Here is a 25,734-nt window from a genome sequence, read left to right on the forward strand (position 1 = left end):
AGGCTTACTAACAATAAAGATGCACAGATGCCTCAGTGGGTCCACAGCCCACACTGTTACATCCAGTGTTTCAGAGATGCCCGAGGCAGCTGTGGAAATGAGTTTGGCCCAGCTGCTCAGGCAGCGGGCTCTTGAAGACAGAACAGTATCCAAGGTAAGGAAACTGGCTGAGGCCCAGCTGTCCCCCAAACTCCCATCCAATCCCAGGCCAACTTTCCCCATTACTGGCCTCCGCTAGCAGGATCTTCCTGCATCCCTCACTCTTCCTGGACTGTTCCATCCTCACGATATGGTGGATGTGGGCCTGTACCCAAGCAAGGAGACGTCACTCCCAGCAGAGCACATTGGCTGTCGTACTCTAATCTGAGGCCTCTCACTGCATGCCCGTCGCAGTGGCCCTGGAATCGCCTGGAGTTGCTGCTGACGCTGTCCCCAGGGGTTCTCATCTGCTAGATATGAGAACGACCAGACCAGGAGCTCTCCCGCCCCATAGCTCTGAGATTCCTCCCTCTTCTAGCGCTGTGGCCTAAGTTGCCTCCCAGGAGTCCCGAGGGTGGCACTGAGTTGCCGAGACCGTCGGCAGGGCCTCCATGCCCAGGCCGTGTGGTCCCCCTTCCAGACCTCCGAGGCCTGGCTCCAGCCTTGCAAGCCACAGAGATGCCCATATTTGCTTAAAGTAGTTGCCCACAGCATCTTTTTTTTTTTTGCGGTACGCGGGCCTCTCACCGCCGCGGCCTCTCCCGCTGCGGAGCACAGGCCCCGGACGCGCAGGCCCAGCAGCCACGGCCTACGGCCCAGCCGCTCCGCGGCACGTGGGTAACCCCGGACCGGGGTACGAACCCGCGCCTCCTGCATCGGCAGGCGGACCCCCAACCACTGCGCCACCAGGGAAGCCCGCCCACAGCATCTTTTAAAGAGAACACTCTGCATTGGGAATTACAGCAACAGAAGGAGGGAAAAATAAGATGTTCCTATCATCCCCTAGCAAACAGGGCTGCTGGCTGGAAAACAGCCCATATTTTGGGTGCAAATCACACTGAGGACTTAGGAGGCTTTGGGGAAGCCATCTTTGTGGGAAACGGCAAAAGTGCCCCCTTTTGGGGCCTGCATGAAGAGACTTTGTCTCTACCTGTGGATCAAAAGTCAGAACAAACCGCCCTGAATTACTGAACCCGGAATACGCATTTGTTGTTACCGTTGTCGCTGTTTTGAAGGGGAAAGGAGCTGCCATTTCATTTCCACCCATGACTTGCTATGTACGCAGGGCCGGCTGCGTAACTAGCAAGGTCCACCAGGTGCAAAATGAAAACGCAAGGCCTCTTATTCAAAAAGGAAAAAGAAAAGCTTTTTACTTTATTCTGCGATCTCTGTCTTTATCGGCTGTGGGGCTTTTATTTGCTAGTTCGTGTCCTGTGCCCTCAGGCCGGGGGTACTTGCAGGGGAGCGCAGCCCCTCGTAGACGTCCACAGCTCTGCCCGACCACTGGGCCCCTCCCCGTGCCCAGGTCCCCACCAGAAGCAGAGGGCAGCTGCCGGGTTTGGCCAGGGCAAGGGATGGGGTGGCCAGGATCCCATCTTGGGGGGTGAGAAGGTGACTGGGGCAGGACTTCACTTACAAAGCACACATTTGAAGACAAAATTTATTGAGAATTTCAAGATGGCTCTGGCAGAACTTTAAACTCCAAACGTCGACCTCTCTCATCTCTGTGTCAGTATAGCTTAAGATTAAGACCGTGCCAGCCAGCATGGGTTCAGGGCTTAGCCAAGTTACTGATCTTCCCTATTTATAAAATGAGGATAATACCAGGACCCCGTACATTAGGCTGATTTGAGAATTAGATGACCTAACAAGAATTGTTAACTCTTGAGACTTCCCTGGTGGCGCAAAGTTTAAGAATCAACCTGCCAATGCAGGGGACATGGGTTCAAGCCCTAGTCCGGGAAGATCCCACATGCCGCGGAGCAACTAAGCCCGTGCGCCGCAACTACCGGGCCTGCGCTCTAGAGCCCGCGAGCGACAACTTCTGAGCCCACATGCCACAACTGCTGAAGCCCACGCACCTAGAGCCCATGCTCAGCAGCAAGAGAAGCCACTGCAATGAGAAGCCCGCGCACTGCAACGAAGAGTAGCCCCTGCTCGCTGCAATTAGAGGAAGCCCGCGCGCAGCAACAAAGACCCAATGCAGCCAAAAATAAATTTAAAAAATCAAAAAAAAAAAAGGAATTGGTAATTCTTATAACAGCACTTGCCATGTGCTCCACACTGTTTTATGTGCTCTACAAGTAGGAACTCATTTCACCCTCATAACAAGCTGATGGGTAGGTTGGTATTGTTCCCACTTTACAAAAGAAGAAGCTGAGGCACAGAGAAGTAAAGTGACTTGCCCAGCTCCACACAGCGGGTAAGTGGGTAAGAGGTGAGGCCAAGATTTGAACACATCCAGAATATGTGCTTCTAGGTCAAGACTTGGCATAGTTCAAGGTCCCTGGAAAGTGAACAAAGGTTATTGTTCCATTTCATGTACGCCTCACAATGAGCCAATGAGGTAGGGGTTTATACTCATTTGAGATCATTTCAGAGAGGACATGGGAGCTCAGAGACGTTAAGACAGTTACCCCAGGGCCCTCAGCAGTACTTACTCCAGGAGAGGAGAGGAGGTGAGCTGAGGAGATGAGGAGAGAGGGTGAGAGTTGGGCCTCTGGCAGAAGGGACTTGCACAATGCCTTGGAAGTTTTGGTGTAGGCCATGTGCTCTAGATATAATTGGAAGGCTTGAGTTTGAGGGGTATGAAAGAATTGGGTGTTGTAGCCTCACGATGCTAAAATCCTAGATCATCAGTGCAGGACAGCAGCATAAAGATTATTGAATCTGAGTCCTGATTTTATGATCGGGGACACTGAGGCTGGAGCAGAGATGTGGCTAGCCTGATGTCCCAGAGTCAGAAAGCACAGTCCCAGGAGCAGATAACCCCTGGCTGGAGTGCTTGCCGGGGCTGTAGGATGCCCTGAGCACATACCAAGGGTCCTGGGTCCATAAATCCAACAGTCAAAACCCCTGCCAACAGGCTACTCCTTGATAACCACTGACACAGCAGTCCCAGGCACAGTGAAATTCTTATAAAATAAAGTCCCTTGCTACTAATAAGGCAATTTCTAGTTAGGGTTGCTTTTTACAGTTGCAAAACTTAGCTTTAAAAACCCCACTACTTTTTAAGTCAGACAGACCTAGATTTGAAAAGGGCTCCACCACTTAGTGGCTGTGTGACCTTAGGCAAATTACTTAACCTCTCTGAGTTTCAGTGCTCTCATCAGTAAAATGTCTCTGAACTGAGATCACTTCATAGTGAATGAAGATCTCAGGAACAGATTAAACGAAAAAGAAGCTACAGAGGGTAAAACTGCCTAGTTTGAAAGCTGGCACATAGTAGGTGCTCAATAAAGGCCATTCTGTATCTGTCAGAGTCCAAACCTACATAGCACGTGACAGACGAGTCTCAGGGGAGATGTCAATTCTAAAAGGACTTAAAAGTCTATCAGCACCATTGTTTCAGCAGCATTTGCTCACTTCACGTCTCTGTGTCACATTTTGGGAATTCTTGCAATATTTCAAACTTCATCGTTATTATTATATTTGTTATGGTGATCTGTGATCAATGACCTTTGATATTACTATTGTAGCTGTTTGGGCATTTCATTTTTTGGCAGTGATGTATTTTTTGAACTCACTTGCATTTTGGAGGAAAATAACGCTACTGCACACTTGGTAAACTACAGTATGGTGTAAACATGACTTTTATATGCACTGGGGAAAAAATAAATGCATAAATAAAAGGACTTAAAAGCACCCAGCAGACATCTCCATCTAAAAAGCCAGGGAGGGAAAACACAGCAGAATTTGGAGAGGTCCACCATTCGTCCTGACTCAGGAGCCAAGACTGGGAGGTCCTGGTGACAGGAGGTGGGGAGGGGAAGTTGAGGAGGAAAGGGAGTGTGAGAGAACTGACATTTTTGGAGTTTCTTTTCTATTTAAGGTTTTGCTAACCCGTTGGTAAAACTCATTTCTGGTTCATGTTCTTAGCAGGAAAACACATTCAGGCTAAACAGTAAGAATGGACCCTGGCTTGGAAAGTTCTCAAAGGTTCTCACATCTCTCTGGCGTCTACTGCAACTGAGGAGTGACATTGGTTAAGCAACTCAATTTGAATAATTGTACACTGAGGATTTCCAGGGGAAACACCCAGGGCAACTTTCTGACTGGGGATCTTATGACACAGATGGATTTAAATGAAGAAAATCTGTAAGTGTGGAAGATTCTCCCTGGACACAGAGACTGAGGACATGCAGTGAACAACACGGACGCCCCAGAGCATAGACATTCTATCGGGGAGGTTTCTAGAAGAGAATAGCACAGGGTCATAAGCACCGGGTAGAGAAAAAGTAAAAGGTGTTACAAGTATCTAACCAGCGTTGTGGTTGGGAGTCCAGGCAAACCCTTCAAAAAGGTAGCATTTAGGTTGAGAAACAAAGGATGAAAAGGGCTGGGTATGGGCTTCCCAGGGCTGCCGTCACAAAGTACCACTAACCGAGTGGCTTAAGACAGTAGACATGTAGTCTCTCACAGTTCTAGAGGCGAGAAGTCTGAAATCAAGGGCACAGAAGGGCCATGCTCCCCCTGAAACTTGTAGGGTAAGATCCTTCCTCGCCTCTTCTAGCCTCTGGTGGTCCTGCCAGCAATCCTTGACATTCCATGGCTTGTAGAAGCATCACTCCAATCTCTGCCTCCATCTTCACATGGCCTTCTCCCCTATGTGTCTGTGCCTTTCTTATCAGGACACTGGTCGTTGGGTGGAGGCCACCCAACCAGGATGACCTCACCTGAACTGGATCACACCAGCAAAGACCCAGTTTCCCAAGAAGGTCACATTCACAGGCTACGACTGGAAACTGTCTTGTGGGGGTGACCCAGCTCTATGGAATGCAGGGAGCAACACAGGTGTGTGAGCAGCCACGAAAGCCCTGAGCTGGAGATGGTGCCTTTGGGGACACAAAGGGGCCAGCGTGCCTAGAGCACGGTGAGGGGAGGGAAAGCGGTCCTGGTGAACTGGAAAGTGGGATGGAGCCACATCATACGATCCTAGGAGACGGGGAGGAGCTTTTCAGTCTCTGAGAAAGGCCCACCTTTTCCAGCTCATGCTGGAGGGGGCCTGAAAGAGGCTGACACACCGCAGGCAGGGAGTCGCGGCCACTGGTGTTTTCATAGTCTGATGCACCACACCTGTGACTGGCCTGCCACTCTGGAGAGCCAGATGTGAGGCAGAGACCTTCTGGCGATGATGTGCTCTCTGCTCTGGAAAACCAGAGGCTAAAATTGTCCCGTTTACTGCACAGTTGCTGCCTGAGTGCATCCTGACAGGCAGCCGGGGAAACCAGAAAATGAGAAAGTGTGCTCCTTTGCAAAAATTACGGCACCTTGGCTATATATAAAAAAATATACTTTGCCTTTGAGAGAGATATATGCCAATATATATATATATATGTATATATATATACACATATATATATAATGTCTATCTTGATATATATGCTATATTTATGGCATTTATTGAAAATTTCAAGCATATGTTAATATATAAAACACATATATCTTATCACTTTATATATATATATATATATATATATATCATATAGACCAAAAGGTTTATGCTTGAAATAAAGGTTTGTTTTCTGTGCGGGCTGTCTTTGGTATTTACTCCATAAGTATTTACTGAATGCCTAGCATGTCACAGATGCTGTTCCAGGCAGCTGACTTTCTAGGGGGATCGGGGAAACCAATGGATCAACTCAAACAATTGTAAGGCATATTAAAGGCTGCCGAGAGCAACAGAGGAACATCCAACTAGGAAAGAGAAGAACAAGCACTGCAGAGCGTGGGGGACTTTGGGGGTTAAATACAGCGGCCGGGGCAGGCCTCGCTGCTGGAGACGGCTGAGCACACACGCGGAGGACCCGGAGAGAGCAGTGCGGGTGGGGAGAGAGACAGCAGCTGCAGAGTCCCGAGGCGGAGCTGCTGGGGTGTCTGCGAGATGATGGGACAGGGTGGCATGGTGGGACGAGCTAGATGGAAGGAAGTGGAATATGACTGGGGCAGCAGAGCTGGGTCACACGGACCTCGTAGACCACTGTAAGGACCATGGCTGCTACTCTGAATAGGATGGGGACCTCAAAGGGTCACCCTGGGCTGTTTCGAGCATGGATTGTAGTGGGGCAAGGGCAGAGGCAGGGAGGACATCAAGAGCTGTCGCAATCACGCGGGCAAGAAATATGATGGCTGGCACCAAGGTAGGGGCGGTGGGGGGTGAGAGGAGGTGGTAGTCTGGGTATATTTTACTGACGGCCTGGATATGACGGGTGAGCAAGGGAAGTCTAAGGTTGACCGACTCCAAGGTTGTAGCCTGAGCAGCTGAAAAGCTGGCGTTGCCATTAATGAAGATGGAGAAGATCACAAATGGGGAGACGGGGGGAGGATGAGAATTTTGCGATGATGGTTAGACACCCAAGTGGAGATGGGCAGGGAAGCAGCTGAACGGCCCAGTCCGGAGGCCGGTGGAGAGGGAACATCTGGAAGATGTCAGTGTAAGGAGGACACAACAACCCTAAGACCAAAGGAGCTTTCCAAGGACTCGCGTGTAGACAGAAAAGAGAAGACAATTAAGAATCAAGGCCTCAAGGCAACAGTTGTGACTCTCTAAAATTTAGATTCGGGGAAAGGATGAGAAACAGGCAAAGGGGCCGAAAGGGAGTAGCCGGGGTTGGGGGTGGGGGTGGGGGGGGTGGGGAGAGGAGGCCATCCGGGAGAATGGAGACCTGGAAGCCAAATGAGGGAAATGTTACAAGGGAGGACATATTAACTGTGTCAAGGACAGGTGAAGGTCAAGTCAAAACCAGACTCGGACCAAACCCTGGAGAATTTTGGAACTGAGGACGAGGGGCCTCCTGACACACATGGATTTTCTGTTCTTACCTCTTGCTCCAGACACAATAATTACTAGGTTATCTTAAGTCTGAATCTAATCTTAGTTTCTGTCTGTCCTTCCCACTAGGAGTCCACTCACTCCTAGTGTTATAACGCTCCTGGTGTTATAGGCTGAATTGTGTTCCCTCAAATTCATACACTGAAGTCCTCGCTTCCAGTACCTCTGAATGTGACTGTATTTGGAAATAAGGTCTTTAAAGAGGTAAGTTAAAGTGAAGCCAGTTAGGGTAGGGCCCTGATCCATAAGAGAGACATTGGAGATTCTCACAGAGAAAAGGCCACGTGAGGACACAGTGAGAAGGTGGCCATCTGCAAGCCAAGGGGAGAGGCCTCGGGAGAAACCAAATCTGCTGACACCTCTCTTGGACGTCTAGGCTCCAGAACTGTGAGCAAATAAATTTCTTTTTAAGCCACTCAGTCTGTGGCATTTTGTTATGGTGGCCTAGCAAACTAATCTAACTGAAAAATAGGAAACTATTTTTTTTTGCTTTACATCTCTGTTACTAACACAAATCATGGCCCCCAAAGCAAATGATCACTGAGTAAAAGGGCAACAGGGCTTTTGATTTCCAACACGCAGTGATGTGAATGCTGTATTCCTTAAGATTAGGTTTGGCTGTCAAACAAGATGGAATGTATTTTTCCTTCAGGTACATGAAGACAAGAGGGAGGGAGTCCAGGACTAGCAAAGGAGTCCTTAGTTTTTGAGATTCTTTAATATCGTTATGCTACATTCCACCTCATGTTTCAATAGAGCTGCTTAAGTGCCAACCGTCACTTCTCTATTCTAGCTAGCTGAAAAAAAGAAGGGGTGCTCCCTCCTTCCCTCTTATTAAGAAATCTTTAAAACACACATTCAGGACACTTGTGCTTCTGTTCCATTGATGAGAAACTAGTCACATGGCCATACCTAGTAGGAAGGGAGGCTGGGAAATTTAGTCTTTATTTTGGGCAGCCAGGTGCCCAGCTAAAAACCAGGGATTCTATTATTAAGATGAAAGGAAAATGTAACCCTTCCAGGTACTCTTCCATGAGTTCTCCCAGTAGAGCGTTGTAACCAGCTGTCTCTGGCACAGCCGCCCAACCAACCTTCCCGAGGGGCCTCTCTACATAGCATCCCAGGGAGCTGGCTGGAAAGCACTGGTCTAGACAAGCAAAGTGAGAATTTCCTCTGCAAATGAGATGTGCCACCTCTAGAGGTCCTCACTGGGAGCCAGTGGCAGGAAGGAGGAAACAGTGGAATAAAAACGGTCTTTGCAGCCTTCCTGAGGGGATGCTAGGGGTGCACAAAAAAAGGTATGTGAAGGAGGGGGAACACTGAGAACAAGCCTCTCTTGCACCAGAGATGAGGTGTGATGGGACCTGTCCTGGGGTCAATGGACCACATCACCAGCCAGGATGCAAAAGAGGGAAGAGATGATGAGGGAGGTGGGCGGGAGCCCTCTCCAGCTCTGGACACCTCCCCTGAGAGATCTGCCAGCCTTCTTAAGCGTGTCTAGGTGCCGGCCATCAGAAGGCAGCACGGCTGTATCTCTGCAGGCCCAACGGGGGCTCGGCTGTGACAGCTCTTGGAGCATCAGCTGTGGAGGGCCTGGAAGGCACGCCTCCTCGAGCTTGGATGTGAAGCTGTCGGTGCCACCGGGGAATCACTATGAAAGCACTCCCGCCCGGGCAGCTCACGACACTGCACAGAAACTGCAGAGCACACTTCTAACAGGTGAGGTTAAACACAGCATCCAACTAGGACAGCCCAGGGCGGGAAAGGGTTTGAGATGAGGTGCAAAGAGCTCTGAGCCTGGGGGACCTGACTTGTTTCAAGTTCTTGTCCTCCACTTTCTAGCTGGGTGACCTTGGGCAGGTCACCTCCCCTTGCTGAAGCTCAGTCTCCCAAACTAAAAGTGACAAGACTGAATCGCATCACGCCTGGGGTCCCCAGTAGCTCTGGGGTTCCAACTCCAGCTCCGAGTGATTCTGAGTTACAGCCACAGCCAGCGGACTGGGAAAGAATGTGGGCAGGAGGCGGGAAGGGGAGGGACACACCTGTGAGTTCTTCCTGGCATCCCCAGCTCTCCATGTTATTATATTTTTCTCTGCCCCATTTTCAGAGTCCTTGGCCTCATATCTCCTTCAATGCTCCAAAATAAAGCTTGTCTTCTTGCATTCCCAAGTCCCAGAGGCTTCAACTCTTCCCTCCCCAACCAGAGAGATCAATCTCCACACAGCAGCCCGAGTGGCCTTAAAATACAAATTACCCACAGAAAATCCCTTGGTGACCGTCCACTGCTCTTACTGCAAAGCCAGTCTCCCTACTGGAACCTACGAGCCCAGCATCACCTGTCTCCTGCCGACCCCCCAGCCTCCCCACAGGCACCTTGCTCCCTCCCTGTTACCGGTGGCCACACCTGCCTTCTTCAGTTTCCCAGGATGACAAGGTGTTTCCTATCTCGGGGCCTCTGTCAGAACATCTTCCCCGTTCCCTGTAGCCGCTCCTGTAGGTCTTAGCTTAATTCTCACCTCTGCAGAGAGGGCTTCACTGGATGCCCATCTCAAGTGTGTTCCCCTTTATCATCTCTCTCAGCCCTGTGTTTACTCTTGGTGTATTTCCTTATTTATTTATTTTAAAGTCTTTATCGAATTTGTTACAATATTGCTTCTGTTTTACGTTTTGGTTTGCTGGCCGTGAGGCATGTGGGATCTTAGCTCCCTGACCAGGAATCAAACCTGCACCCCCTGCATGGGCAGGTGAAGTCTTAACCACTGGACCGCCAGGGAAGTCCCTCTTGGTATATTTAAACGCGATTTAGTGATCTATTTATTTTTCATCTGTTGATCTAGCTTGGGTCTGCATCCCCGACTGGAAGCACACTCCAGGGGAGCAGGGATCTGGTCCATGACTAGGTACAATACTACCTGCTAAGGACCCAGCACAGGAGGCACTCACAGGATATTTAAATAAATGCATAGTTGCATAAATATTTAAAACGTTTAACAAAGTATTTGTTAAAGAAAGGACAGAAGAGAGGAAGGGAGGGTGGGAGGGAGGGAGGGAAAGGAGGAAGGAAGGAAGGAAGGAAAGAAGGAAGGAAGGAAGGAAGGAAGGAAGGAAGGAAGGAAGGAAGGAAGGAAGGAAGGAAGGAAGGAAAGAAGGAAGGAAGGAAAATTTGAGGAATTTGTAGACTCAGCACTTAAACCCCTGTCTTTCTACTTCAAATCCCACTTACTTTCCTTGCCCCCATATTTCCATCAATCAATGAATAAACCGGTCCTGGGACTGGCACCATGCTGGGGAATATGGATAATTAAGGAGCTTACAATACAACCAAGGAAGTAAAACTAGCACACATGTAACACGACAGTAGACATGGAAAACAAAAAGAAGCCATTAGCAAAGTGTTTCTGTAGAATAATATTTAATTATAGAGAATGATGCTTATGACACATTTTTAACTAAAAGCAAATTAGAAAGCTGCATGTTTTCTATGTGTATACCTACACATGGTGGGGGGGAGGGAGGGAGGTCTGGGCAGATGGCAATAGAGAGAATACCCATAAGGATGTGCCCAGCTAGGAAACTAGGTGCTCCAGCTTGCTGGTCATAAAGGAAACCTCTCCAGAGAAGGGGTCGGTGGATGAAGGGGAGCCCTGCAGAAAACATTTTCATACTGAGCACCTACTGTGTGCCAGGAACCGTATTATCTCTAATAAAAGACCCGACCAGGTAGTTATCATCATCACCATTTGAAAAAAGAGGGAAACGAGGTGCAGAGTGCCTAGTAACCTGCCCAAGGTCACACAGCTAGAAAATGGCCTCTCTGCCTTCACTCTGCCCACAGCGATTTCCAGCAGCTGGCGTGAAGGGGCCGCCACCGGAAGGGCGGGTGTTGTCGAAGCGCTGATGGTGCGGTGGGGAGGGAACGAGGGTGATTTGAGAAGCTCTCTATTTCCATTGGCAGCTGTTTTTCCATTCTCACCTCCTTCTGTGCCATGCGCCAGGCCTGTTGATCACAGAGGCACCACCCCACCTGCCCAGTTTTGAAAGTGCACTGTTCCCCGGTTTCCGAAGCTTCCAGCGCCGTTCCTTGTGATGCTCTAAATCCAGAGGCTTCTCCACCTCTTCCCAGGATGGGAGGGTCTCAGTCGCAGCCCTGGTACTACCGAGGGGCCAAGGCTGAGGAGTCGACCACACCCCACCACCTCCACCCTTATCCTCTGGTTGGGGTGAGGGATCTGGGATCCTGTTGTGCTGTCCTTGTGGAGGAAAAGGAAGAAAAAGATCTGCTGACTATGAAAAGGTAGCAGAACAAGGGTGCAGCCAGCATGGCTCAGCTGGCACAGTGGACAGGAATCCTTTCCAGTGAAAACTGCAGAGCGCTTGATAAATGCCACTCAATCCAGGAAGATCCCTGTCACCACTTCACAAAACCAAGGTCCCGAGAGGCTCCTAACTGTGGGTCTTGACTCTCAAAGGGAATGACAGACAACATGTAACCACAGATCTTTGAATCTCTCTCTCCCAAACTGACAGATACATGAGTTATCGTATTATAAAAATAGGTGACTAGGTACTATGTTTTTTGGGCACCTGATACATTAGCTGATTTAATCTCCACCACCCCCCAAATTGGTATCACCTTTGCCATTTTACAGGTTGGAAAATTGAGACTTAGTGAGGCTAACTACAATGTCCTAGGTCATTCCATTCATAACAATGGAAGAGTGAATCAGAAGCTTAGCATCCTTATGTATATTATATATGTAATATTACATGTTATGCCACCAAGGAACCGTAAGTGTAGAGCGGTTGCTCTGTACTAAGCTGAGTCCACAGCCAGGATTAAACCCAGGCTGTTTGATGCCACAGCCTTTATCCTTCAACACCTCCACGTGCTTACGATACTCCTCTAGTGTCTGAGAAGCACCCTTGGGGGACAGAGTTAGTAGGAGAGAGAGATGGAGGAAAAACGTCTGTCTGGGGCACACCAGAGTCCCTGTTACCTCCCCAGATGAGAAGACAAAGTGTCTGCAGGGGGAGGGGTGGGTGAATGAGCCTGCTGTGTGACATGGGGACTGGAAGATGATTCTGAGTAAAGGTCAAGTTTTTCCAGAGCGAGAAAACAGGCTGAAGGGTAGTGGCTCTCTCCACAGCGGCACTGGCTTAGCAGGCTGCCAAGGTGAGCGCTGAACTTGGCCTGGGATATGGAGTTGTATAATCATCTCAACCCTACCGGGTCACTCCAGAACACCAGGGCAACCTTTGCACCAGAAAACAGGCTCATGAACGCCTGCAACCTGGGACAGTTAGAGGAGTAAACAGAGGAGTCATCGCACACCATGGTTGATAATAGTCATGTACCAACATTTAATCACGCACATACAAGTCAGGCATTTGGTCTCAGAAGCTTTACGTGCACTATCTCTTAAATCATCCAGAAAAGTCCCCGAAGAAGGTGCTAAAATCATCCCATTTTACACATGAGGAGCCTGAAGGTCAAGAACTTGCCTTGGATCATTAAGCTAATCCATAGTGGAGCTGGGATTTGAACCCAGGTAACCTGATTCCAAGAGGTGCACCCATGGCCTCTGTGCTGAAGTGGGGCAGCTGGGCACGTGGCAATGGGAAGAAAGATCTCAGATCCTGGGATTATATGGAATCAGATCTTAGCTCTACCACTTCTAGCTGGAGCTGAGTGACCCTGGATTAACTATGTTCAGTGTCTGTCGTCCCATGGGTAGAATGCGGATCCCGGCTCCTCGGGTGGTGATGAGGGTGGGGTATATAAGCAAAGTGGCTGCCGGTAGTTCCTTCGTAACTGGTGCCTGGTCTCATGGGGGCACATAGCCTCTGCCACCTCCCAGAGTAGAGCGTGGATCTTCTCTGAACCTCAGGCTTCTCTTCAGTCCCCATAAGGAATCACCCCACTCTCCTGGGCTGCCCTCTGTTCAGTGAACTCCCAACTACAGCTGCAACAAGTGACCCCAAAGGCCACCCCCAAAAACATGTTGTCTGATCACCCAGCCCCAGGCCTTCCTCCCTCTCCTTCAAAGTCAGCCTTTAATCCCACCCACCCTCTTGCCAGTTTGATTATCCCCCTTCCACCCAGGGAACAACCAAGGAAATTTAAAAGGTAGAAAATTCAGCTGAGCCAATGTGGCTAATTTCTAGACGTTTGGGCACACAGTCTGGTGAGAAGAGAAATAGAAACCTTGAGTTCACCAAAGGCAGACGAAGACAGTCTTCTATGGAGTTGCCCAAAACTATTTGAAAGCAAAACCTCCCGTTGGGCCTGCCTTGGAGGTAATCGATTCCACAAACATAGAATTACCAACCTCAGGAAAGACCCTGTTTCCTTGTCAGCAAAGCATGCTGCCACTCCTCCATTACCGTCCAGGTCCCCCTCTCCCGGGGAGGGGAAGCGGGGGGGTTGGTCCATGCATAGAACTGTGTTTCAACATAATTGCTCTCCTTTGTAGTCCTGAGTGTTCTACTATATGCATTTTGAAAGCATTATTCTAAAAGGGCGTCCATAGCTTCCCCAGTTAGTCAAAAGGGGGTCCATGGCACCAAAAAGAAAAAAAAAAAAAAATCCCAAAGCTCTCTGAGCCTGGCACGACCAGACCCTAGGAACTCACGAGTTCCCTGTCCTTCATGAAATAATTCCCTGAAGGTTTCTAATAGGTTTACAGATAGCACCATGTTGCCTCACCTTTCAGCATCCCTGTGGAAACCTCCTGTTTTGTCTGCAGATGTGCATAACCAAGAGACGGGGAGAAACAAAGCAAGGATGACTCTATCCTGATATATATATCCTTTTCCAGTGATGCCCCCTGCCCTGAGAAGCCTGATTGCACGTATTCCTCACAGCCTGCAAATCTGGGGAAGGCTGGAGCAATGCTGAATCTTACATCCCAGCACCTGAAACAGCAACTAGAAAGAGCAAGTCTCTGATAAGCGTTTGCTGAGCACACGAGAGAGACCAGCCGGGGAGAGGGAGGGTTTTACTGCACACAGCTTCTTTCCTCGAGTCCATGGGAAAATTTCCCCTCCCTCGGGCAAATCCCTAGATGTTTTCTCGCCGCCTCAGAGGTCTGTTCAGAGTCGGTCGTGGCCTTTTCTTCTCACCTGGGCCACGTGGAGGACAAGTTGGCATAGGGTCTGCCTTCTGTGGTCAGGGGCTGGCCGTGCCTTCTCACCCACACAGACGGTTCCTCTTTCCCCTCCTCTGAGCACCACACAGAGTGAAGACTCTTCTCGACCAGGCAGAGAACCGGGCCTTGCACAATTGCTATCCAGGGAACACTGTACCCCAGACCCGGAGAGTACGCATTCTTTTCAAGCGCACGTGCAACCTTCTCCAAGACAGACCATGTGCTGGGCCATAAAATAAGTCTCAATACATTTCAGAGGACTGAAATCATACAGAACATCTCTGAGGACAGTGGGGAAAAAAATTAGAAGTTAGCAAGAGTAGATACGGAGAAAATTTGAAGGAACTATTTGAAGGACCTCTCTCGGTGCTGGACACAGACTAGGTCCTCTATCATTTCTGCCCCGATGTCTCTCTCCACCACGGCTATGCTCCTTCGGCTGCAGCTTACTGGGAATGTCAACTGCCAGCCAAGGACACGGCTGTGGCCCCAGCATGGCACTCGCTGCCCTCTCTGTGCAGGGAGCTGGGACGACGTGTTCATTCTGGAGCCCCCTCTGAGCCCCTCGACTTTCACCAGGTCCACACTGAGACAGGAAGATCTCCACCGTGCTGCCCAAATGAGGTCCCCCCACTCTCCACTCTTAGGAGTCCCAACCTTCTCAAGGGGTTGCCCGGGTGTGGCCCGAGAGCTTGACTTTTGCTTGGCTTTTGCTCTATTTACTCAGAATGTTCTCTGGCAGATAGAATCCATTTTGTTTAGGGAGTTTAACTAATACCTCTTGAGGAAGGAATGAAGCAGCTTATCGGAAATGCCTGCTTTCCTTTGTCTGCCATTTTAGAGGGCTCCTAGGAGATCAGCAACATGGTTTACCAGAAGGCAACTCAACAAGCCAAGTCATTCCAGGTAAACGGCGACTGCGGCCCTGACACCCTTTGGGCTGGGAAATAAAGTGGGATCTGAATTTCAATTAAGGGTTTATGTGAGCCTTTCAAGGCTGATAATCTGGTCCATGTCTTTAGTTCATAATATAAATGGGCAATTGCGGTGCTCACAATCCACTACCCATAGGACCCAGAAGGTGGAGGAACCTCTTATTGGCACAAAGGAACAGGGTTTTACTGAAAAAAGGCTGGGTGCAGCATCATTTTTCTACAAATCAAGGTGAAGACCACTGAGACAAAAATGAGTGAAAAATTATGTCCTTAATTAAAGCACACCTGAAGAGGTTGGGGCATGATAAAACCTCCTCAGAACTCAGTCCGTGGGAGGTTTCCAGTGGGATTCCATTGAGAGAGGGGAGTTCAAGAAGATAAGAATATAAGTCCAGTTTTGTCATATTCCAGCTGTGGAGATGTGAGCAAACGACTCCACCTCAGTTTCCTCATCTATAAAATGGGGCTGATGGTAAAAGCACCTACTTCCCAGGCTGGTTGTGAGGACTAAGTGAGGGGATGCCTAAAGATACTTTCCAAGTGCCTCTCACGTAATAACAATACCAAGCCCTTACCACGAGACCTAACCAAACGCTCTTCATTTTCAAGACAGTCCTGGGAAGTGGATACTCAGGTTATTTCCAGTTTGTAGATAAGAACATTTAAGCCTGGGAAAGCTAAGAAACATGCCCAAGAACACACGCTGTAAGTCACAGAGGTGGGATTCAAACTCCATCTAACTCCAGAGCCTCAAAAAACTTCCAGTCTAATAGGAGTGACCAATAAAAGCCACCAACACCAGGAGGCCCACCACGCTGCCCCAGGGACAATGCACTGGGATCCCAGGACAGTCAGCAATCACCCTGTAGGAACAAGCGTTCAGGTGCCCCATTAGGGTTGGGCCTTGAGAGGTGCTTTGGTTCTCACAGGAAGAGGAGAAGACAAGAAGAGCCTTATGGGTGGAAAACTCACAGTGGCAAAGACAAGGTAGGTATTAAAAGGAATTCCCTGTTTGGGTCAGGCTGGAAAGACAGCTGTGCTGAGAGACCTGGGCTACCTGGAGTCTCATTTCCATGTCTTTGCAAACATTCTGATCATTACAGCACTGTGGGTAAGGGCACAGGCTCTGTGTCTGATGGACTAAGTGGACATAATAAAGCTGTGTGACCCTGAGCAAGAGACTTAACCTCTCTTGTCCTGAAGGGGGCTCACCTTTCAAATGAGGGTCAACATACCAACATTCTGGGCAGCTGTACTGACTCCATGGGGCTCCCTGTGTAAAGGCTTAGCCTCAAGCCTGCTAGCGCTCTGATGCTTCTCTGCACTTCTGCTCTACTTGATGCGGCCTGGGTCTCCTCGGCCGGCCTTCCCACTGCTCAGACCTCTTCTGCTCACTGGCTGACATCTCTTAAGAAACTACTACTTAAAGTCCTAGAAAAGAAGAGACTGCAAAATCAACGAGAAATGGGGCTTGGTCTATGACTATTGCTAGAGGTGAGTTTCCACTAAAAAGAACTTGTCTGCTCACAGCCAGGTTTAGGGATCTGACTCATCCCTCTTAAATAACTGTGATGCAATGTTATTTGAACTGTAACCATTTGACAGCTGCCCAGGGAAGGTACTTTCTGCCTGGACCACAGGTTGCCTCTGTTAATTTTTATAATTTAGCATATCGAATGGGAGGGCCGATTAGAAACTTTCCTACAAAGGCACATTTGCTTTAAGCTCTCCTCTCGTTCCTTGTAAACTGAAATTCTGGTGTGTGTGTTGAGGGGGCAGTATCTTGTTCAGTGTCCAGGCTTAACTAAGGTGTTTGTGTTATTCACTCTTTGAATCAAAGGTCCTAAGACATACATCTTTCAAATTTCAGCATCTCCAAAGAATGTTATGTGTCCTGCAACCAACGGCATTCGGTAGTTCAAGTGGAAGCATTTGCTTCGTCTTCTTTGTGGCACACAAACTAATCGTGAGCTGTATAATCGACAGCATCTCAGATTTGAGGAAATACAGCATGTGCTGGGGACCACGCTAGGAGCAACCACCACATAAACATATTGTCACTCCTAACTTACATCTGAGATATCTGATGCCTAAAATATTTAAGAAAGTTTTGCTTATGACCGCCTAGTACGTAGGAGAAAGAGCACGGACTTTTTGTTACTGTTGCTGAATACAAATTACTGCAAAACTTAGCCTCGTTAGAACAACAATCGTTTTACGTTACTCATGAGTTTTTGATCAGGGGTTTGGGAAGGACTAGGCTTTGCGGTTCTCACTTGGGGTCTCCCATGTCCTCGTAGTCAGATATTGGGCTCTGGTCATCGGAAAGTACAAGTGGCCTAAACATCCAAAATGACGGCTTGCATGGCTATCGGCCAGCCCTGGGTGCTGGCTGGGGGCTCAGCTGAGGCCACAGACCAGAGCACCTACACGCAGCTTCTTTCGCAAGGCAGTCTCCGTGCTTCCCCAGAAGCAGTATCCAAGGAAACCTGAGGATGCTGCATGACCACTTGTGACTTGTCTGCCTGAACAATTACCAAGACTAAAGGAAATGACGTAAGTCCCGGGTCTGGACTGTCATTGGTAGAGAGAGTAGAAGGGGTGGATGAGTACGTAGACTGAAGGCAGATTCCACAGGATTTGGCAATGGACACATCTACCAATTGACCCTTAAACTACAGGAGCACGATAGGTTTCCAAAAGTCGCTTAGTCATTGCCTGAATTCAAATCCCGTCTCTACAGAGGGTGGCAATGTGGGTAGTAGAAAGTGGGAAAGCCCCAGGTGAAACCAGCCCCCTCACGCACCGGCCAGGGGGCTTGTCCCTCCTGGCACAAAAGGGCCTGGACTCCCGGCATCACCCCTTCCTTCCCATCCCCAGCCTCCCAACTGCCGGCAAGAAAGATGTGAGGAGATGCAAAAGAATAAGACACTGGCTGGAAAGACCCTTTCAAAAACAAGTTCAAAAATGCCTACAGCCTTCTAAAAGGGCTGTCAGGGGAGACCCACACCCATTTGCATGGGCGAGTCTGGGGTAATTTGGTCTTTTACTCCATGACCTGACTTGGTAGTCACAGCCCCTCCTTCTTTACAAGTCAGTGTTCTCTGAGGAGCCTTTTCTGTCAAAAAGAAACCACCACTGTTGCTGGTTTGAGAGAGCCTTTAGGGGCATTTTCATGCTCCATGAGTCTTGGTGGCGACAGGGTCAGCGCTCTGCTTAAGGACCACAAGTGGCCCGATAGATCAAGGTTCAAACCCAAGACTATGAGAGTGCGTATTTTTCTCTCAAAAATTTCTTTAACAAACATGTATGTAGCCACTTACTATGTGCCAGGCAATGTTCTAACCATTTTATAAAACATTTAGGGGCTTCCCTGGTGGCGCAGTGGTTGAGAGTCCGCCTGCCGATGCAGGGGACATGGGTTCGTGCCCCGGTCCGGGAAGATCCCACATTCCGCGGAGCGGCTGGGCCCGTGAGCCATGGCCGCTGAGCCTGCGTGTCTGGAGCCTGTGCTCCGCAAAGGGAGAGGCCACAGCAGTGAGAGGCCCGCGTACCGCAAAAGAGAAAAAAAAAAAAAAAAACCATTTAATGCTCCTAAGTATCATACAAGGGACGTACGGCTATTATCCTTCACCCAATACTCAGCACACATTGAGTGAGCATTGTATAGATCAGGACGGTGAGTCACAGAGAAGCTAAGTGACTTGCCCAGGTCATACAGCTTGTTAGTGGCAGAGCTGAGATCAGAACCCAGAAACTCCGGCTCTGGAATTTAGGCTCTTTAGCACCATATGAAGCTGTCCAACACTGCGCTCTGGTGGAAATCTGCATATCTATTAGAAATGCTTTCAGCAGCAAATAAAAGACAACTCCACTTAAGAGTGGCGTAAAGAAGTAGGAAGTGTTTCAGTAACAAAGTCTGGAAGTAGTAGTCTTCTGTCTTGGGCTGGTGGAACCACTTAAGAATGCTGTCAAAGATCCAGACTCTTTCTATCTTTTCCCCTCCACCATTTTAGTCTGTTGACTTGTTGCCTCATGGTTGCAAGATGGCTGCTGTACCCTCAGGTATCCTGTCCAAGATCCAGGCAGGAAGAAAAGATAAGAATGAGCTCCCCCTGTGGGGGGGCTTTGTCTTTTAATTTGGAAAGAGAACCTCTCCCTAGCATGCTTCCCCTAACAAAACTAGATAACATACCTGCCATTACTGTATTCGGTTTTAACCAATCTTGATTCATCTCTTGAGGCTGGGATTGGGGCTTCCCTGAGATCTGGGGCCTCCTTCCTCTCACCTGAACCTATCACGGTTCTGTGCAGCGGAGAGGCAGTGGCTACAGAGGAGACAGCAGAAAGCATCTGCCACAGGTAGGTATTACTATCCCCATTTTACAGACGGACTCATCGAAGCTAGAAATCACAGGGTCAAAATCACATGGCTGGCAAAACGGTAGCCCCAGAATACTAACCCGGGTCCATCTGATTCTAAATCTCGTGCTCTTGACGATGGCAAGGTACACTGTTGAGTGGACTCAAGACTGGATGGATGCACATTTGGCTTTCCACTAAGAGTTGTGGAGCCTTGGGAAGCTACTCAACTTCCTTCAGCCTCAGTCTTCTTATCTCTAAATTGTAGCTAACAGTGGTACCTAACAAGAGAGTGGCTGTGAGGGTGAAATGAAATAATACATGTAAAGAGCCTGACAACACTAAGCAATCAATAATTTTTGGCCTTTTTTATTGTTGTCACTATTATTGCTGCTGTTGTTGCTTTTGTGTGCTGTGAGACTTTGTAGCCACAATGTACTCTACCCATGTGAACGCACCACTCTGAGAATCTCTGGGGGACATGGTAGCGGGTGGGCTTGAAAGTGAGGAGAGGGTGCTCATTCTAACAGTAAGTATAGATTCCTGAGTTCTGAAACTTGTTTTGCTTGCATTTAGTGACCCAGAGTCTGGTCACTCAAAATGTTGGTCCACCAATCTACAGAGCATAAGAGTTAGCTTTTAGCATTCTTTCTGCCAAGAGTGAAACGCTGTTTGGCCAGAAGCACTTTGCTTTCCATTTTTGGACCTCCACGTTTTTATCTGTGCAGTGAGTTGGTTTTTCAATGTGTAATGAACATTCACTGAACACCTATTGCGTGCACCATGCCACGGAGGCCTTGGAGGGGCAGTGATACCAGAGACAGATGTTGCTTTCAGGAAACTTAGAGATTTAAAGATCTTCAAAGTTCCTCTCAGTAATAACACTCTATGACCTTAATCCGAACGACATTGTTTTGAGGATTAACTGTGCTAGTGGTATTGTAACTAAAATCGCTGAACAAATGCTCAAGACATACAGCTTTGGCAGCTTCTTACGAAGTGAAAATAGTCTTACCGTGTGATCCAGCAATCTTGCTCCTTGGTGTTTACCCGAATGAGTTGAAAACTTATGTCCACTCAAAAAACCTGCACACGAATGTTTATAGCAGCTTTATTTATAATTGCCAAAACTTGGAAACAACAAAGATATCCTTCAGTAGGTGAACTGATCATTAAACTGTGGTATAGCCAGACAATGGAAATTATTCAGCACTAAGAAGAAATGAGCTATCAAGCCATGAAAAGACATGGAGGATCTTAAATGCATATTACTAAGTGAAAGAAGCCACTCAGAAAAGGCTACATGCCCTATGATTCTAACTCTGTGACATTCTGGAGAAAGGAAAACTACAAAAAAAGTAGAAGATCAGTGGTTGCCATGGGTTTGGGAGGACGGAGGGAAAGATTAATAGGTGAAGCACAGGGGCTTTTTAGGGCAGTGAAAATATTCTGTAATGGTGGACACATAAAATTATGCATTTGTCAAACCTGTAAAGGTGGACACATAAAATTATGCATTTGTCAAAAACCCAGAACGACACAACACAAAGAGTGAACCCCAAATGTAAACCATAGTCTTTGGTCAATCGTAATATATCAATATTGGTTCGTAAACTGTAACAAATGTACCACACTAATGCGAAATGTTAAGAATATGGGGAATGGTGTGTGGGGGAGTATACGGGTACTCTCTGCAGTTTCTACTCAATTCTTTGTAAACCTAAAATTTCTCCAACAAATAGTCTATTTACTTAAATATAGATATAGATAGATTTTAACAACATTCATATCTTTGAACCAGTGATTTCACTTCTGAGAGTCTCTTGAGATGTACGATATAGGAGAGGGAAAGCTTCATTTACAGAAGGGAAAAAACTAAGTAACCTATGGTTCATCACCAACAACCACATGGACAAAAGCAAATGAAAAAGAAGGAGTTGAAAAGGTTTTGAAATAACGTGAACAGTGCTTTGCCAAAAAAGGCAAATGGAAGAAAAATGCAACGCTCCTTAAGATATTAACCACTATGGAAAAACTTTGCATTAAAATAACACCAATGGTTTATAGTACACTGATAATGAAAATTTCTATGATGCTACCAAAGGTCATGACAGTACGGTTAGCTTAGCTTTTTTTAGTCTTCTCCCAATTTCTTATAAGATTTTGATATTATTATTATTATTTTTTTTTAAAACAAAGGTCTACGAATCCGCTAACTGGGAAAGAAAAGACAAAAACAGGCGGCAAAGCCAGCCAGCTAATAACAATAGCACCACGTCCACCTCCACCACCATTTCTTAGGAGCTTACTGCATCGTGGAAGCCAGGGTTCTTGGTACTCTGATCCGTTGTTAACTCATTTGGGTAACTCACTGAAAGTCACAGAGCTGCATGGCCCTTCCGGGACATGCAACCAAAGCAGCTACCATCTGAAGCTCTGGCTTAGTCAAAAGATACTATTGAGAACCAGAGTCAGTAGTTACCCTAGGCACACAAAGGCACATGGGAAATAGAAGTTCAGAGACCAAGAGAGGGGTTGAAGAACCTATTTGCTCACTCACCCACCCAGAAAGCCTTTATTTACTGGGGATGCACTTCCAAATAAAATGAAACCTCTGACCTTTAAGAGTCCGCAGTCTAGTCTCCCCACAGCCCTGTATTTCCAAACTGTGATACTTCTGTTAGTGGAAAGGCACACTACCTGCATAAAAGGCTGGATGGAATAACAGGCATCAACTGGAACTGTTTCAGCGATCCTGGGCATGCGGTCACCCTAAGTCCCCCCAACGAAGTGCAGCTCCCGGAGGGCAGGAAGCCCCCCAACAAACCACAAGATGATAACTGCCCCCCCCACACCACCCATGTTACCTCACTTAAGCTGAATGTGGGGGTCAGGGAATTTATTTCTGACTCTCCCTCCCACCCTACCTCCACGACATCAAGCATTTCAGATCAAGGATCTGTGAATCATAGGTCAGGTTGACTCACTTCTTAAAGTTTCCAGGTTGTGAATGACAGCATCACTGATCAGTTGAAGGAGGATCAAATCAGTGAGAGACAATGCAACCTGCTCTGCATTTATCTGCAACAACGGAAACCAGATTCACAAGTACTTTATTGAAAAGGTGGGGGTGGGGGGCAGTCAGGGTCCAGGGGTGGGGTGGACAGCTGCTGAAAAATTTGCAGCAAGTGAGGGCTGGTAAATGGAAACCACCCGTCATTCCTTTGTATCATTTCCCGTAATTTAAGATACATATGGCGTTGATGATATTCTTTCGTTGTGCTCTTTGTTTTCTTTTGGTTCACGTGGAAAATGTTTATGTTAGGCTTCAGGAAGCTCCGTTACAGATTCAGAGCCTATAAGATTATGTTCTTCCATTTAAGAAAGGGAAAGGGAAGGAAGGTAACAAGGGCTGAGCACCTATGCAGAGTCTTCTCATAGAAGACCCAGCAGCGCGGGAAGCAGAGGCTGGAGAGGTGGAAGCACCTGCCCCGGGAGCTCTCAGGAGAACCGCATCACAGACCGGCCTCATTCCCATACAGACCTGCTCAATCAGGGAACGCTTAGCCCAAGGGGTGTTCAGAAACAGAAGCTCACGGTAGAGGTGCAAAACCATGTTGGGAACAGGAAAACCAAAGCCCCAGAGACCTTGTGGGCTAGGGCTCCCACGCAGCTTTCACACCCATTCACCCTGACCTTTCACCTGCAGAACTCCTGCTCTCTCCAGACTGATGTGAAATGCCAAGGGGCCAGAGCTCTCGCCCCACGTGAGAAAGCCTTCCTGGGACCCCCCAGGGAAACCGACTGGGGTGTGATTCAGCCCCCGTGACCCCTGTGGTCCTGCATCTCCAAGCAGGGGAATACACGATCAACCCAGCCTTGGGGCTCAGGGGGGAAACTCTACCGATGAATCATGGCAGTGCAGAACCTTCTCTGGGCCTCCCTGGGAACCCACTGAAAGACTTGGTGTGTCACCAGGGGCCAAGACAGCTGCACAATTCTCATGTGAAATGAGACCATTTCACGGGTTTTGGTGGCCTCGCAAGATGCCTCATCAATTCACGAGATGATCTATCCGCAGGTGACAGGGCTCAGAAATGTCAGGCGAAACATTCACAAGCGAGTGTGTTTTCTTAACGTTTTTATAAAGTGGATACTTGGCTAATTTGGAATCATAATATTAATAGATGGAGACTCAGAGAAGGTTCGGGACTTGCCTAAGGAGACAGAGCTGGAACTAGACAAACCTGCGGGTAGAACTCAGGGGTCCATAACCCCCTTCCCCAATACCACCCTGCCTTGCTTAGAATGAAAAGACCACACAGAGCAAAGGAAGAAATATATACATTTTAATTGGATAATAAAGTAATAAGAAAGAAGAGTAAGACCCAAAGTCAATACGTTCCTGGCAATCATGGATTGTTCATGACATCTAAGAGCTCTGGGCCAAATCTCTATTTTAAAATTTTAAAATATATTTTAATGAAAATATAATAAAATATATTGAATTAATTAAAATGAAAATTTAAATATAGTTTTAAATATCCCCTTTCCCATTCCGACACAAAGTGGCATGTAAACTAATATATTCTGTAGGTCAATCTGGTGGTACTGTCTAAACCCTATTGTTCAGACTCTAAGAGCTGAAAGAGGTTCACTGAGCCCACTGTACAGATGAGAAAAGTAAGGTATAGGGAGAGGAGATGACCTGCCCAATGAAACCCAGTCAGCCAGGGGCAGAGCTGACTCCGGATCGAACATCACTCCCATATCCAGACCTGTGGAATTCCCAGGGCCGAGAGCACTTCCCGAGCTTCTGCAGACAAGGGCGTTCAGGTGCCTCCGGCAATCCTGAGCATCTCACATGATTCCGTCCACAGGTTTGGCATAATCTCCAAGGCAGGTGGCTGATTTTCATGAAATGTATTGTAGCTACCAAAAGACAGCAGTGGACATGGTTAGTCTGTCAATGTGTACAGGAGAAGGGATCCTGAACTGTAATGAGCATGGAAGCAGCTAAACTGTGGATTCATTTGGTCCAAATAAAAGGTATTATATCCACACAATGTAATAAAACTACGTAGCAGTTACAAAGGGTAAGGCAAGGGCTTCCCTGGTGGTGCAGTGGTTGAGAGTCCGCCTGCCGATGCAGGGGACACGGGTTCGTGCCCCGGTACGGGAAGATCCCACATGCCACGGAGCGGCTGGGCCCGTGAGCCATGGCCGCTGAACCTGTGCGTCGGGAGCCTGTGCTCCGCAACGGGAGAGGCCACAACAGTGAGAGGCCCGCGTACCAAAAAAAAAAAAAAAAAAAAAAAAAAAAAAAAAAAAGGGGTAAGGCAGCTGAAATGGATAGCACTCCTTGATATACGGCTGAGTTCGAGAAGGCAAGTTGAAAAAAAATCTGTTTATCAAAAACAGTACTCTGTGTGTGTGTGTGTGTGTGAATGCACTGGAAAGGTCTGCAAGGATGTGTTCCAAAGTGATAACCTAAGCAGAGGGGATGAGGAAACAAGACTTGGGGGCGGTGATCAAAAAGGACATTAGCCTTATTTGGAAAGATTTTTTTTCCCCAAGGTGAAAACATTCAGTTACTAGTTATGTAATAAGTGATTGATTTTTTAAAAAGAGAAAAATAGAAATAGGGTATTATTCATTCATCTATCTATTCACTCAACTATCTGAGCACCAACTACGCACCAGGAATAAAACAAGATGAAAAATACAGCCCCTGCCCACAAGGAGCTTATACTCTAACGGGTGAGCGGGGAGGTTTGCTCGCTTGGTATATGCACAATCAGGTATGTTACATGTGCTCTGGTGAAAGAAGAAAACAGCACAGAGTGGGGAAAATAAAGTGATTTCCATGTTTCACGGCAGATCCAGCAGCTGAAACAGAGTCATCGGTAAATTCTGCCAAGACCCGCCATCTTGAAACGAAAGGACCACAACACCACTTTGCAAATGGACAAACCTCCGGTAATTTTAAAAGAATCTCAACTGTCTTTGACTTCGGTTAGAGTTCACAGAGGAATATGATAGTACCAGGAATAGTTTGTAGGTCCCCAAAATTGAACCTTCTTCACAGAGGGAGATGGTTTTGCTGCTTTTTAAAGGCACCGACTCTTTGGCTGTGTTTATCAGTACATACGGTTTACGCTGCTAGGCTAGAGCATCCACTCATTCTCCCATCCGCCAAAATGGCTGTTGTGATTTGAAATTCCAAAAATAACTCATGAGAAGCCTGCAGTGTGAGAGG

General features: G+C 47.7%; 1 long non-coding RNA gene across 18 annotated transcripts in view; it reads right to left on the bottom strand.

The window, feature by feature from the left end:
- Positions 1-25,734, bottom strand: part of LOC111164421 (uncharacterized) — a 402,877-nt gene that overhangs the window by 144,605 nt on the left and 232,538 nt on the right. The gene's annotated exons all lie outside the window — the stretch shown is intronic.

Source organism: Delphinapterus leucas, chromosome 17, assembly GCF_059928025.1.
Source record: "Delphinapterus leucas isolate spDelLeu-1000000601 "Yukka" chromosome 17, BTC_Dleu_Yukka2, whole genome shotgun sequence".
Taxonomy (NCBI): Eukaryota; Metazoa; Chordata; class Mammalia; order Artiodactyla; family Monodontidae; genus Delphinapterus; species Delphinapterus leucas.